General features: G+C 44.7%; 2 long non-coding RNA genes across 16 annotated transcripts in view; one reads left to right on the top strand and one right to left on the bottom strand.

The window, feature by feature from the left end:
- Positions 1-1,716: 1,716 nt before the first annotated feature.
- LOC110359628 (uncharacterized) lies at positions 1,717-7,167 on the top strand. Its single transcript, XR_010466187.1, has 3 exons — positions 1,717-1,937; positions 2,164-2,276; positions 6,708-7,167. It is a non-coding gene; the product is annotated as an uncharacterized LOC110359628 (long non-coding RNA).
- A 12-nt stretch (positions 7,168-7,179) lies between these two features.
- Positions 7,180-13,308, bottom strand: part of LOC110359630 (uncharacterized) — a 35,467-nt gene continuing 29,338 nt past the window's right edge. For 8 of the 15 annotated variants that reach the window (XR_010466174.1, XR_010466173.1, XR_010466176.1 and 5 more), the window contains one exon: positions 8,296-11,199. This is a non-coding gene — a long non-coding RNA (uncharacterized LOC110359630). Of the gene's footprint in view, positions 11,200-13,308 lie in introns of all 15 variants that reach the window. The other 7 variants (XR_010466183.1, XR_010466177.1, XR_010466182.1 and 4 more) reach the window with 4 other exon arrangements.

Genomic DNA, 13,308 nt, shown 5'->3' with positions numbered 1-13,308 from the left:
TTTTCTCTTCACTCTTTTGGTCAGAGTCGAGGGAGTCTTTGGTGCAGGATGTTCAGTCCGGCTTTTGCCATTTTGAAGGGGCCTCTCAGCCTTTCTGCCTTTTTCCCCTTTTTTCGCTGCTGGGACCGGCTGCTCAGTTGTGGACGGAGTTTGTGAGGAATTGCCTTAAGTATCTTTTATTTCTATTATATATATATATATATTTACTAGTAGTGTATTAGTATTTTGTGATTTTATTAAACCGTGTTTATCTCAATCCAAGTTTCTCCTTTCCCTTTTGATTCTCTACCCTGTTGGGGGAGGGCAGTGCAGGGGGAAGGAGGTGAGTGAGTGGCTATCGTGGTTGTATTGCTAGCTTGGCTTAAACCACAACACCTCTCAAGTCTTGTTTGACTCAAATCTTGTTGATTCAAGCACAGTCCATGGGATATTTCTCCAGTTCTAACATCCCAATATTGAGTTCAACTGGAGCATCACTCTGTATTTAGCAGTCTTTATGCATGGTGAAAGGACCCCCCCAGTTCACCCCAGAGCAGTTTCCCTAGGGTTCTGTAATGAAATAATAAAAGCACGAGAAACTATATTGAGTTCTCTTACTTCAAATTAGATTAGCATTTTAATGTTTCCTAATTAGTTGAAGTTATTTTATATACCAGTTTGTAATGTTGGGAAAGCGTATTTTACAACATTCCATATACAAATAATAAATTGTGCAACACAGATGTTGCCTCTAATTGTAATATTTTAAGTAAAGACGAAAACACTCTGCTTAGCTTTTAATTAGGTTTATTCCAAGCAGACACAAAAATAAAAATTTACTTGTCTTTTAAGTAGATACCATCTGCAATACATCTCTATACCACAATCTAGTGCAAAGTATATCTTCAGCCTGCTGCGCTCCTGCGTTATCTTCCTTATGGTGGAAAGCCTATTGGTGCAGTGAAGGTGAGTCTGCAGCAATGGTCACATTGTGGCGTGGCTCTGATGTGAAGCTGCCCACAGCTTCTTTTGGTTGACTTTTCGGACTTGTTTTGGGCTGGAGGTGCCCTTGGCTGGATAGCAGGAGTGCACAGCAAATGTCCGCCTGGAATCCTGTCTGTTTGTCACTGGCCACCATGGGACAAGCAGTGAGACTGGCCAGAGAGGAAACCGCGTCATGACTTGCCGAACTACGCACACCCAGGCTGTATCATGATTTGAGCGATGTGAAAGCAGTAAGCACTGTAGGGAACCAGCCAAAAGCGCCTAGTACTTCTATACAGCCAACATCTTCAACTTGCTGCACAACCAGGGAGTTTCTTTCTTTTGTAAAAAATCATAAGTCCTAGCAAAATAAGCTGGCTAATTTATTTTTCCATTCCTGTTTTGTGTTTCCAGCACACAAAAGATACCAACGTTAATGCCTAATGCTCAAGGAATCAGGCCACATTTGTCACTGTTTACTGATGTACAATTTGCATACACAAACCCACTTCCAGCAACACAGTTACAACATGTTTAAAGTAAGAGGTTTAGTTCCATGTCAGACTGTTAGGAGAGTTATTTTTGCCTGGGGACCAGTGGCTGGCAGAGGGGCATCACCATCGGGAGGAGAGTGAGCCAGTTCCCAGCCACTCCTGGCATCAGGCCTGCCCATTACCAGAAGCCTTTAAACTCAGCCTAAGGGTATAAAAGTAGGACAAGCTGTGTGTGACAGCTGAACAGGCTCCTCAGTTGAAGAGGATGGGACTTGCCCCTTTTTGTTGTGGCAGCTTAAGCCTCCCAGAGACATCAAGTCTAAAAGATGTTGCTGCAGCATAACCTGTGGCGGCTTTGCAGGCTGAATTTCTGCACTAATGCAATCCTCCCTCACCTCACCAGCTAATCATGCTCCTCTTTGGATTAATGTTAGTTTTACTCATCAAAAGTAAAACTACTGCAAAGAAGCCTCTTCACAGGTAGGGAGTTTTTGTCTTTTCTATGTGTACAACATCCCCCGCTTTGCAATGCAACAGGAGACAAAAAAAATAATAAAATTAGAATTATACAATCAATTTGGTTGGAAAAACCTCAAAGGCCAAGTCCAGCCATTAATCTAGCACTGTCAAGTCCAAATTACCTATTACTGCTTTTTTTTAATGAGGAATTTTACATCTAAACACTCATATCCACTGTTCCTTCCAGGCTGATTTTAAAACATCCTCAAAAGCAAAAAGGCTGAAGCCACGTTCAGCTGGTGACAGACTAATGGCCTCAGTGTTCCTGCATGTGAACAACAGACGTTACTGGGAAGGGAGGTGAGTAGTTGTCATCACTACCTCTTGTTGCAGTTTTGTGGTTGGTTCATTTCTAATTCAAGCGGAATCGAAATCTGGAAATATATCAGGTTTTTTTGTACTTCTGTGCTTTCATGTGTAGTTGGAGAACTGCATCATTCTCATGCAGAGGTCACCAGTGGCTCCGGGGTGCAGTGGGACAGGGACAGCGGGACAGGGAGGGCAGAACTCTCAGCACACAGCCCCAGGGGAGGGCACTGAGGGACCTCTTGGCCATACCCGGAATCCTACTCCCTGCTGGTCATAGAATAGTACCTGTTTCACCTTGCTGGATGCTTTCAGCAGAGACCCAGCCCCGCAGGGGCACTGGGTTTTGCCCACAAATGCCAGCCAATTCACCTTTTGTTTACTTTTCTACTTATTTTTGTTCTTGGGGAACAAGAGGGTGGAATGGGAAGAAATTATTAACTACAGGGCGCTTGTGCTCTCACACAGAGTAAACTGCTTAAATATGTTTTAATCAGCTGCCCCTGAAATCTTGGGGGCAGTTGCAATGTTTGGGAGCATTGACCTCGTACTCATCATGGCTGAGGTACACGTGGAAGTTTCTCCTTCCCTGGTTGCCCCACTTCCCAGACATGGGCATGTCCATGTCCAAGGACCCCGACCAGCCCAGCACTGGTTCCAGGACCCGCACGTGGAGCCGCTCACTCTGCCAGTGAGCTCCAGCCTGGGGACCCGGAGACAAGGGGACCCAGCCCTCAGTGCCACACACCCAATGTCAGCCCTCCTGAATTGCCATGCAGTGACTTGCTCACAAATACAGACACTTTCTATTTAAGAAATCTCATAGTATTCCAGGTAGTCCTACTTTTCTCACCTTAATAATTTTGCTTCTGTTAAATGAAAGCTGATAAAATAGAAGCTGTTGTAAGACCCAGAGAAAATTAGGTTATGTAACCTCTTTTTTCTTTATTTAGCATGATATCAAAGTTGTTTCTTATCATTCTTCAGGTACATTGTGCTCAGGAATAAATTAAACTGTCTATTCAACAAAGAGGAGCTGCTTTTTCTTCTGCTAATTTTCTCTCTTTCTCAATTCTCACTCTATTATTAGGGAAAAAAATAACAAGCTTAGCTGAACCCAGAGGAGACCTTCCAGCTTTGCGCATTCACACCATGCAATTACTTCACTAATCCAAGTGGTCCATCTATCGGTCTCTGGCCGGTACAACAAGCATCAAAGTCAAAAGTACAATGATGTTTTTCTTTACATAATTACTTGCTGAGTTGACAAATGGAGTGACAGCTGTGCCCTTTTTAGGGCAAGAATTGTGCAGAAATCAAAGTCATGTAAATAATTTCCCTGGGTGTTTTTTCCTGTTCATCCCCGCTCTGTGCTCACAGCCCGGCCCTGAGCCCAGCTCCTGGGAGCAGCCGCGCTGGCAGGAGCCACAGATGGGGCCCCACTCCCCCGAGTGCCAAATCTCGCTCCTGACGGCTTCTGCCATGCCTTGAATTGCCTCCACTGCAAAGCAGATTTCTTTTTTTATAAATCGTGATGGGAAGAGCCAGCAGAGACCTCTACACCTGTGCCTGATGGGGCAGGGAAGGAGGAGAAGGCGGGCAATAGCGGCAAACAGAGAAATACAGCTGGGAAATACAGTGCGGCAGGGGGGTTCATGGGCTACAGCCCCTTCTCGAATTGCCACTTGCAGTGTTGAGCCTGGCCAGGTGAGCAGTATCCAGCCACCTCTGGCTGGCACTGGCAAGGGAAACTCAGTGCTCCTGCGGGGCTGGGTCTCTGCTGGAAGCATCCAGCAAGGTGAAACAGGTACCATTCTATGACCAGGGGGAGTGGATTCGGGGTACAGCCAAGAGGTCCCTCAGTGCCCTCCCCTGGGGTCGTGTGCTGTGTTCTGCCCTCTCTGCCCCACTGTCCCAGTCCCACTGCACCCTGGAGCCACTGGTGACCTCTGCATGAGAATGCTGCCATTCTCCAACCACACGTGAAAGCACAGAAGTACCAAAAAAAACTGAGAAAATCAACCTTTGCTACTTAAGAAGTTCACAGTCGGTGGAGCAGGTCTTCCAGAAATCCTGTTGTGTTTCTAATAAGTGCTGTCAGAGTTTAAAAGGAAAACTATTGAAGTGCTGAGCTTGAACTAGTTTGATTCTCCTTTCTATTTTATCATTGAAAAGTCAAGTGTAGCATCATTCAGGAAAGGTATGTGCACTGCCAATACTCACATTTTCTAACGTCAAAGCTAGAGGAAACATTAAAATAACCTGGTCTGACTTAATTCCTGACACAAGCCATCCTTTTCCCCTCCAGTAATTCCTGTATTGAGCCAGCAACTTGTCTTTGAAGTAGACATTATAAGTGGTGGCTGATAAATCCCAACGAGTTTGCAGGCTACTTCAGAGTAAGCAGGAAAATGTAGGTAAAAAAGCAAACCCATAGTTGGTGGATTTAAGGTATCCAGACAGGGGTCCACATTTCCCTAGGAAAAATAAATAAATAATAGGGGTCTGCAGACTGTAAAGGACTGAAAATTATAGGATTAGAGCATATTTGCAGGGAAGACACCCAAACTTGGCATAAAGTCTGCAAGTGTGGAAGCAGCAGGACTAGGGAAGAGATTGTGCCACTGTACTCAGCACTGGTGAGGGTGCACCTTGAATCCTGTGGTCAGTTTTGAACCCATCATCATAAGAAGGACACTGAGGTGCTGGAGCGAGTGCAGAAGAGGCGACGAAGCTGGTGAGGGGCCTGGAGCACAAGCCTTGTGAGGAGCAGCTGAGGGACCCGGGGAGTTCAGCCTCGAGAACAGGAGCTATGAGGAGACCTTATCGCTGTTTGCAACTACCTGAAAGGAGGTTGTAGCATGGAGGGGGTTGGTCTCTTCTCCCAAGGAGCAAGTGATAGGACAAGAGGAAACAGCCTCAAGTTGCACCAGGGGAGGTTCAGATTGGATATTAGGAAAAAATTCTTCCCAGAAAGGGTTGTCAGGCATTGCAACAGGCTGCCCAGAGAAGTGGAGGAGTCACCATCCCTGGAGGTATTTAAAAGCCAACATAGATGAGGTTCTTAGGGACATGGTTCAGTGCTAGAATTAGGTTATGGTTGGACTCGTTGGTCCTGAGAGTCTCTTCCAAGTGAAATTATTCCATGGTTCTATGATTTTATGACTGGATTTCAGTGATCACCCCTTTCCCTCTCTCCATCCCTCAACACTGTGTCCTTTATTTTAAACTGCCCTGATCAGGTTCAGTGAAGAGACCTCCTTTTCCCATCCAACTGCAGATAAGCCCACTAAAGAGTATCTGCCATGCTTATCTATAAATAAAGCAGCATGACAGAAAAACAAATTTTCTATAATAGCCTGACTTTGTTTTCTTTTAATCAAAATCAAAACAAAACCCCTGAAATGCATCAATATCCCAGAGGAAGTGGAAATGTTCTGACAACATACAGTATTGCCTTTGCATTTCACTGTTCTGCTGGCATTTCAGAAGTTTAAAAATGAAGAAATAGCTTTCAAAAAGTAGGGTCTTCCTGAGTAGAAAAACTTATTGAAACTGTAATGGAAAGATCAGAACAACTTCATTACTCTTCATTAAATAAAATAAATGTTATTTCTATTCCCGTCACATACAGTCATATATTATAACTATTAATATTGTAGAGATGTTTCTTTTGTCCCAGAATTTAATGTATAAAGCTGCAAACATCCTTGCATGAAAAACAACTTACGATCACTGGAATGACATGCAGTTCATCTTTTTTACGTCCATTAATTTTCTGTAAATAGAGCACAGTTGCTTTGCATTGTTTGTACTAATGGAGAGCTCAGAGCAGTTTACCCTGTTACTACTTATCATTTATTTGGGTGATAATTTTAAAAAGCTTTTAAATTAAAATGATAAAGATGGTTAGGGGGAAAGATACAGCCTTTCAGAACGTTTCAAGTATGATGGATTATCCCAGCAAAAATGATGGTTCTTATTTAAGAGACGTGCCAGGGCTGGACGCACATCTCAAGCAATTTTTCAAGCCCACCCCTCCATCTCATGTGAGGGATCTTGCCCAAAGCCATTTTGGAGCACCATTGCACCCATGTCCCGCCCATCAGCCCCATCCAGCTGGTCCCCGGAGCACCTGCCGACACGCGGGGCTTTACCCTGGTGCTGGGCTGAGACGAGTGACCCACCAGAGCTCGGCTCTGTGGCTTGGGGTGTCAGGCAGCTGCCGCCAGTGAGGGGCTGGTCACACCTCTGGCTGAACACAGCTCAGCCTTCGGCCTCGGCAGGTCCCCAGCCACCACTGCAAGGAGGAGCCAGGGCAGGAGGAGTAAGCATAAGGTATGGCTCCTGGGATACTTGGTCACATATGTGCTCACTGATCAATACACACGCTCATGTTGTGAAAAATATCTGTGTTTGTGACAGGGACATCTTGATCAAAGAGCTTGAGGAAAGGAGTGACCCCCAGTCCCTCAGCTGCCACCCTTCTGCAGTGATCAACCATATGGACACCTTCCCACCCTGGATTTAATCAGTTCTTTCGCTAGATTTAACAACTACAGAACAACGAATGATACTTTCGCATTGAAGCTCTAGTCCCGTTCCCATTGCCACCACAGGCACCCCTGCACCAGGCAGGACCACAGGCAGGCTGGGACCCTGCATGGCCCCAAGCAGGCCAGGGGATGCTGCTGGTGGGGGCTGGAGCCATGGGTGACACGCAGAAATCTTGGGGTTTGCTCCAAGCCTGTAAAAGGACACAAATAACTTCACAACGAGCAATGCTCTTGAGTGAAGTCAGCCTGGAGAAAACAAGCAGCTGCCTCTGGTAGCTGAATCAGGCTGCTCTGTGTAGGACACGAGGGCTCAGCCCCCCCATACCCGGCAGAATTCCAGGTACTCTATGGTGTTGCTGTGGGGCTAACACACAGCTCCTCAATTATACCCAAAATACAGCTATTCCTTTCAGCTATTCCAAGTCCCCTTGGTGTGTGCATTATTTGTATAAGGTGTCCCCACACCCATGCGAGATTTTTGGTCACACAGTGTTGTTGGTGTGAGAGTATCTGTGACACTGGCAGTTCCTCTGGGGAACTGCTCCTCAGCTGAAGGTTTATAGAAACTAAAAAAAAAAAAAATACAGTTCTATATTTCTGGTATTAGTGGCTAATTTGTGACCTTACCTTGATGAGCCCACCATAACAGCCCAGCCAGTTTTTTAGGCACTTTTTGAAGAGGGAAGCTTGCTTAAATCAATAAAAGTAGAGATTACATGAGCCTTTTCAGCATACAGCAAGGAAGGTGTGTTTAGCTATGGGCAGGAGCAAAGCTGTTGATGTAACCTAATTCAGAAATACTTTTTTGTTTGTTTGGAGTTGTGTGTGACAGACGGTACCAGGTTTGATGTGTTAACTCTCCGACTAACATCTCCCACTGTTCCTACAAGGGCTTCAGTTGCCTGCCAAAGAGATCTGGGGTGGATAGGAAAACCTGGCCAGCTCTGGGGAATGATTTAATTTCCTCTTGCTAATCTGTTTAGGGGCTCTGAGACAAGGAGGATGAGGAAAGGCAGGAGCAGCTGGAACAGTTGTCCATAGAGGCAGCTTATCTGTCTGTTTCTGCTGACTATAGAGGGAGCCTAAAAACCTGGCCGTCTAACTCAGACACAGAATTTGTGGGCCTAAAAATAAAATAAAATAAAATGCAGCCAATACTCCTGTTCTCCCCACAGAGCAGTTCCTCTGAGCCCTCCCATGTGTATTCATCAGAAAACAAGCTCTGTGTGTTAGCACTTTTTGCTACTGAAATCAAACCAGGTTCCTCCAGTCAAGCTGCAGAAGTGAAGAGCTCAAACCCACCCGTCATCTTCAGCCTTGCAGCCTCCTCACCCGAGGTTGACGGCACAGGGCTGCGGCTTCTTGATGGACACCGTGCAGAGCAAAGTAGGTCCAAAAGTAACTTGGCTTCTATGCCTCACTCAATACGCTTTACATGTTCCTTTTTCCAAGCCTTTCCTGCCCATTAACTAGGACATTTTACTCTTATAAGACCAGCTGGATCATGCGGCTAAATTTATGTCAGCTGTCCATCAGCATTCATTATCTTATTACCATACTTATATTATTGTTGCAGCTTAGCCTGGCATTTACTTTGTAATGAAAAGAACAATTCCACCAGACAACCCAAAGAAGTCTCATTTAACAAAATGAATTTTATTTTTCTTTTTTTCCCCACTAATACATGCTAGATTGCTGTAATTTCCTCTGGGTAATAGGCTTGCTTTGACTAAGCTTCTCAGGCCTATATTTCACTGCCTGCATTTTTGCAAAATTTAATAATAAACATTAAAAAAAAAAAAAAAAACTTAATCCAGTCAGTAGCATGTTCCCTTGTCATCTCTAGATGCTGAGAGAAGAGGTAGACTCTGCTAATCTGAAACAAATAACACCAAACACCATGCTGAGGAAAATCCTCTATACTTACATTAGCTTCCAAAATCATGGGCCATTCCTGAATTCGGATGTTGAGAATGTCTCCGTGCATTACGTAGCCAGTGAGGCACTGCTATGAACTGTAAACCTAATGTGGATTTAATATACAGCCATTTTGCAAACCATGAGTCTGTGAGATGGGCAGAGGCAGAGGTGTTGGTTGCCATTCCACATTTTTCCAGAAAACACCCAGACTGCTCCCAGAGTAAGAGCAGGTCAGAGTTTATTATTCAGTATTTCTAAATCAAATCCCTTTCACTCCTCATTTCAGAAGATTTCATAACATACTACCATGGAAAAAATGCAGAAGATATTTCCCAGCAGTAAGACAGTAAGAAATAATTTAATATTATTTGGTATCAGTTGTAAATTGAGTTCATCACATAGCACTTAGGTGTAAGTTTTGCTCATAGTATTAGATTTGGGGAATGGCATATGGCACATCAAGTGATTAAGGCTCTAAACTGCACATTTAAGGTCTGCTCATAACAAAGTTCTTGAGAGTTTTGCAATTAATGGGACAATTGGGTCTTTCATAATCTATTTAAGCAGAATATACCATGCACCAGGCTAAACTCCACAGCAAACAAGCCGCCCAGGCATGTGTGTCCCCTTGGAGCCCAGAAGTCCCCTGAGAGGCGAAGGGCTATGGGGCGCAGGCAGGAGGGCACCCGTACGCATAGCCAGACTGCGTTGGGCAGCATGACCTCCCCAGTGCCCACCTTCCGCAGCCCCGCTGCCCCCCAACACCATCGTTTGCTTCATACAAACAGCATTTCTCATTCCGCGTTTGTGTGCTTTTTAAAAATCTAGCGTGAGCGACTTCATCCCAGGAGCTCTGCTCTTGCACAGTCGTGTCCTGCTCTCTTTCTTTTCGGAGGCAGCTTATAAATTCCTGAAAATAAGGATTTTTAATGGGAGTGCTGATTCAGCTTGAACTTTGCTGTACCAGCACAGAGAACATTGAAAGGATAAAATAAAAAGACTTTACAAACTCCAGCTCTGTGTTCCCAGTGATTTTCTCTAGGGAACAACCTGGCAAGTTATCTGACAATACCCATCCAGAGAAGCTTTTGCCTGTGCGCTGTGCATGCCAATGAGGTCTGGAACAAACAATCCATGCAGCAAAGTGGTGTATTATTTATGCATTGTCACTTTCATCTATAGAGAAAATTGGTCCTAAATTAAAAAAGCAGGTATCAATATTGCCTGTGTGCTGGCCCCTGGGGAGAAGCTTGAGGGAAGAAGGCAAAGTTTCAGTAATAAAGGCTCTTTTCCTCCTATCGATGTAAACAAACAGCCTGTACCACTGGAGGAGCGTTTGTGTTAGCAAATACCCTGAGATGTTTCACAGAAATCAATCTGCAGAGTAAAATTGCCTAAGATAATAAAAATTCAGCAACTACCCAGCTCAAGCCCAGGCCTTGCTGCGTGTTTGGGGTTGGAGGTGAACGGTGAGGAGAGCAATGGGTCAACTCTTTTAATTTTTCAGAGCACAGCTCATGCAACCATATTCTCCAAGCCCTGAGTACCACACTGGTTACAGCTTGGTTCAATCAAATTCAAGGACAGGAGAAATTGTAGGAGAGAAAGCAAGTGGAATTGGCTGCAAGCTGCAGGAATACGTGTTTAGAGAAAACTTCTGCAGCTGAGTGAACAGGGAGGGAACCACTCGTACGGAAACCAAATGACTTGGCAGGTAATTTTCCATCCTTCTCCTGTGGTTGCTTATTCTCATTGCAGCACAGCCAGGCCAGGGCATGGCAGTCTGGGATGCCATGTCACCCCCGGCTCTGTCACCTTGAGGAGCATTGTGCCCTGCAGCGACTGTGATATAGAGGACAGAACTACAGTTTCACTGTACAACCAAGCAGGGTAAAACCTTTCTTCACTGTAAGACCAGGCAGTGAGTAGATCAAGGGGTTGTCTGGGATGATGGCAATTTGTGTGGCTATTCTGCACATTGGCCAGCTGGCCTAGTGAAAACAAGTAAAGGAGACAGCTAGCCTTAATTTTAACAGGCAGAAAAATCCAAGGTTTGCTTCAATTTTCACCTAAAGCTCCTGGCATTACAGCCACATACAGTCCTTACTCATGTCACCTCCTTTTCTGTCCCTTCCCCATTCTAAGCAGCCAGGTCCACAGACACGCTGGCTCCTGGGGTACAGGACTGGGCTCCAATCACTCAAACCCATGCTTGCTGATGCTTGCGGTGCCAGAAGGAGTCATGAAAATCCCAAGAGTCCATCCATCAAGTCCAAACACCCTTGAAATTCCACAGACCTTTTTAAACATTGGTCTTACCAGTAGTGGGGTCCATGAAACTTCCCAGGCAGGTGGTCTATACATGCAATAAAGATCAGGTTAGGTATTCCCTGGGGTCTGGTGTAATGAAGCCTTGAGCAACTCTGTACAACTGGAAAGAGCTGGAAGAGAACAGAGAAGCATGAAACAGAGCTGAAGAGACCGCCTTCTCTGACCAAGAGCTGATGGTGCCTCTGGAGACCAGCTCAGGTGACTACTCCAGGTTTTCCTTCATCATTCAACACATGCAACTCTGTAAACCTCAAATGGTTTCTGATCATGCACATCCTTATGAGGTTGTTGGTTATGACATGATGAAAGGCAAGGCTAGTCCTGTCTCCAGCAGTGTCAGAAACCCCATGAGGACTCATGTTCACCAGGACCCTCTTATTACCAAACCTGGTCAAAAAGCAGATATGTTGAGGTGGGGTGGGATGACAGGTGTTGGGTTAAGAAGAAATGATCAAAAGTTTTTTTTTCAAACCTCAAACTTGTTTTTTTATACCAATTATGAATGATAATTGAAGTTGGCTTTTGTTCTATTGATTGAAAAAGGGAATGATGGGTGAAACTCAGTGGAAAGGACGTGAGACTTTTACAGAGGTGCTCACATATGATTGATTCATATCACTGAGATTTAGAAGGCTAAAGAAAATCCATATAAAGGCTAGGGAGGGTTTTTCAGATCTCAGATGCTATCAAGGCCATAAATGCACTACTGCTTTTTGAACATTAAAAACCTACACATTGTTAGAAGCCTTTGGACTCTGGCATTTTTATCTGAACTACTCTTACTATAGATTTTAGACTTCCTCTCACAGTAATTGTTCCTCATTTCATCATCCTTTTCATTATAACTTAAGAAAAGCAAGAAGCAGGAGATTCAGAACTTACAGTGCTGGCACTCACTTTGACATCTTCTAAGTATGTTTATTTAGAAAGAAAGAAAGAGACTTTTGATAGTCAGGAAAACCTAGGAAGCACAGTCCATGCAGTTACATGGTCCTGGTCCTTAGGCCAGGTTGTGCCAAGGACTGAGCGGTTCCTAGCAGTCTATCAGCCATCAGACGCAAATCCCAACCACATCCAGTTTTAAATTCAAATGTCCCACAGGCATACAAATTTACTTTTTCTTATGAGTACCTTTCACTTTTGCCCTAGTATAGCTATCAAGAAACCAGAGTTTTCTCTGGGTTGTTGTTTCCCCAACACTCTGTTAGACCCTTGTAGTCACGTACACCAGGGCTGGCCCAGCAAAACCCACACTGCAGCACTGCAACTGAGTGCAGACAAAAGCAGAAATAAACCCCTCACTGCCTGTGGATTTGCTATGGCAGGGCTGTGCCACAGCGGCTTTTTCTTTTGATAGAGTTTGCAGCCTGTCAAATTTTAAGACTAATTTGATTTTCTGTAAGTCTGCTGTTTGGCCAGTCTTCCTGCCCTTCCCTGTGCCCTCTGAAGGTATGTGCTAAAACCAGTCAACTTGGAGTGCAAAAATGCAGAAGTATCCCAAATGATTTTCTCTAAGATGCACAAACTAGTTACACAGTTCTTCAGCAGTTCAAAAGCTATTTGTACTTTAAATGCAGTAATGGCAGAACAGCAGTGGCAGAACCTGTTGGCCAACAGGCAATACCACAGGCATTTGCTTGCTACTTTTGATCCTCTCCAAAACAGATCCCCTCAGATGATATCTAACTTTCCCACTGTTCGCTTTCTTTGAACTACGTCCCTCAACATCAATTAAAAAGTGCTGACAAATGAGTGTGATAAAGATCACTAGTCCATCAAATGCCTAAGAGTATGTTGATTTCTTTAGTCTCTAATAATAAAATTAAAACCTAAGAGGGTTTCATTCTTTCCAGTAGATTCAGAGTGTAATAGATACAAAGTGAATGATATTAAATTTAGGTGATTAGGAACCAAAAAGGGGTTTTTTTGTTGTTTACTGGCAGTCTGGCAACCACTGCAGTCTCACTGGGAGAGATTTCCCAACCCCACAGTGCTGCTGGAGCCTTTGGGGGGAACAGCCCCTTCGCAGGTGGGCAGCATACACCTGAGAAGAAATCACAGCAATCTACAAAATCTTGCAGAGGCTCTGGGGAGGGGCAGCACCCACTCAGGTCCCGGGGGGCTGTACCCCTGTCCGTGTCCCCGGGGCACCCATCAGCCTGCCCTGCCCTTGCAGCAGTTGTCAGCTTCCCCCAGCAGCTCAGGATCTTTCACTGCAA

The sequence above is a fragment of the Columba livia genome, chromosome 14 (genome assembly GCF_036013475.1).
Source record: "Columba livia isolate bColLiv1 breed racing homer chromosome 14, bColLiv1.pat.W.v2, whole genome shotgun sequence".
Classification (NCBI taxonomy): domain Eukaryota; kingdom Metazoa; phylum Chordata; class Aves; order Columbiformes; family Columbidae; genus Columba; species Columba livia.
The sequence above is the reverse complement of the archived record's forward strand: the minus strand, read 5'-3'. Positions and strand labels throughout refer to the sequence as shown.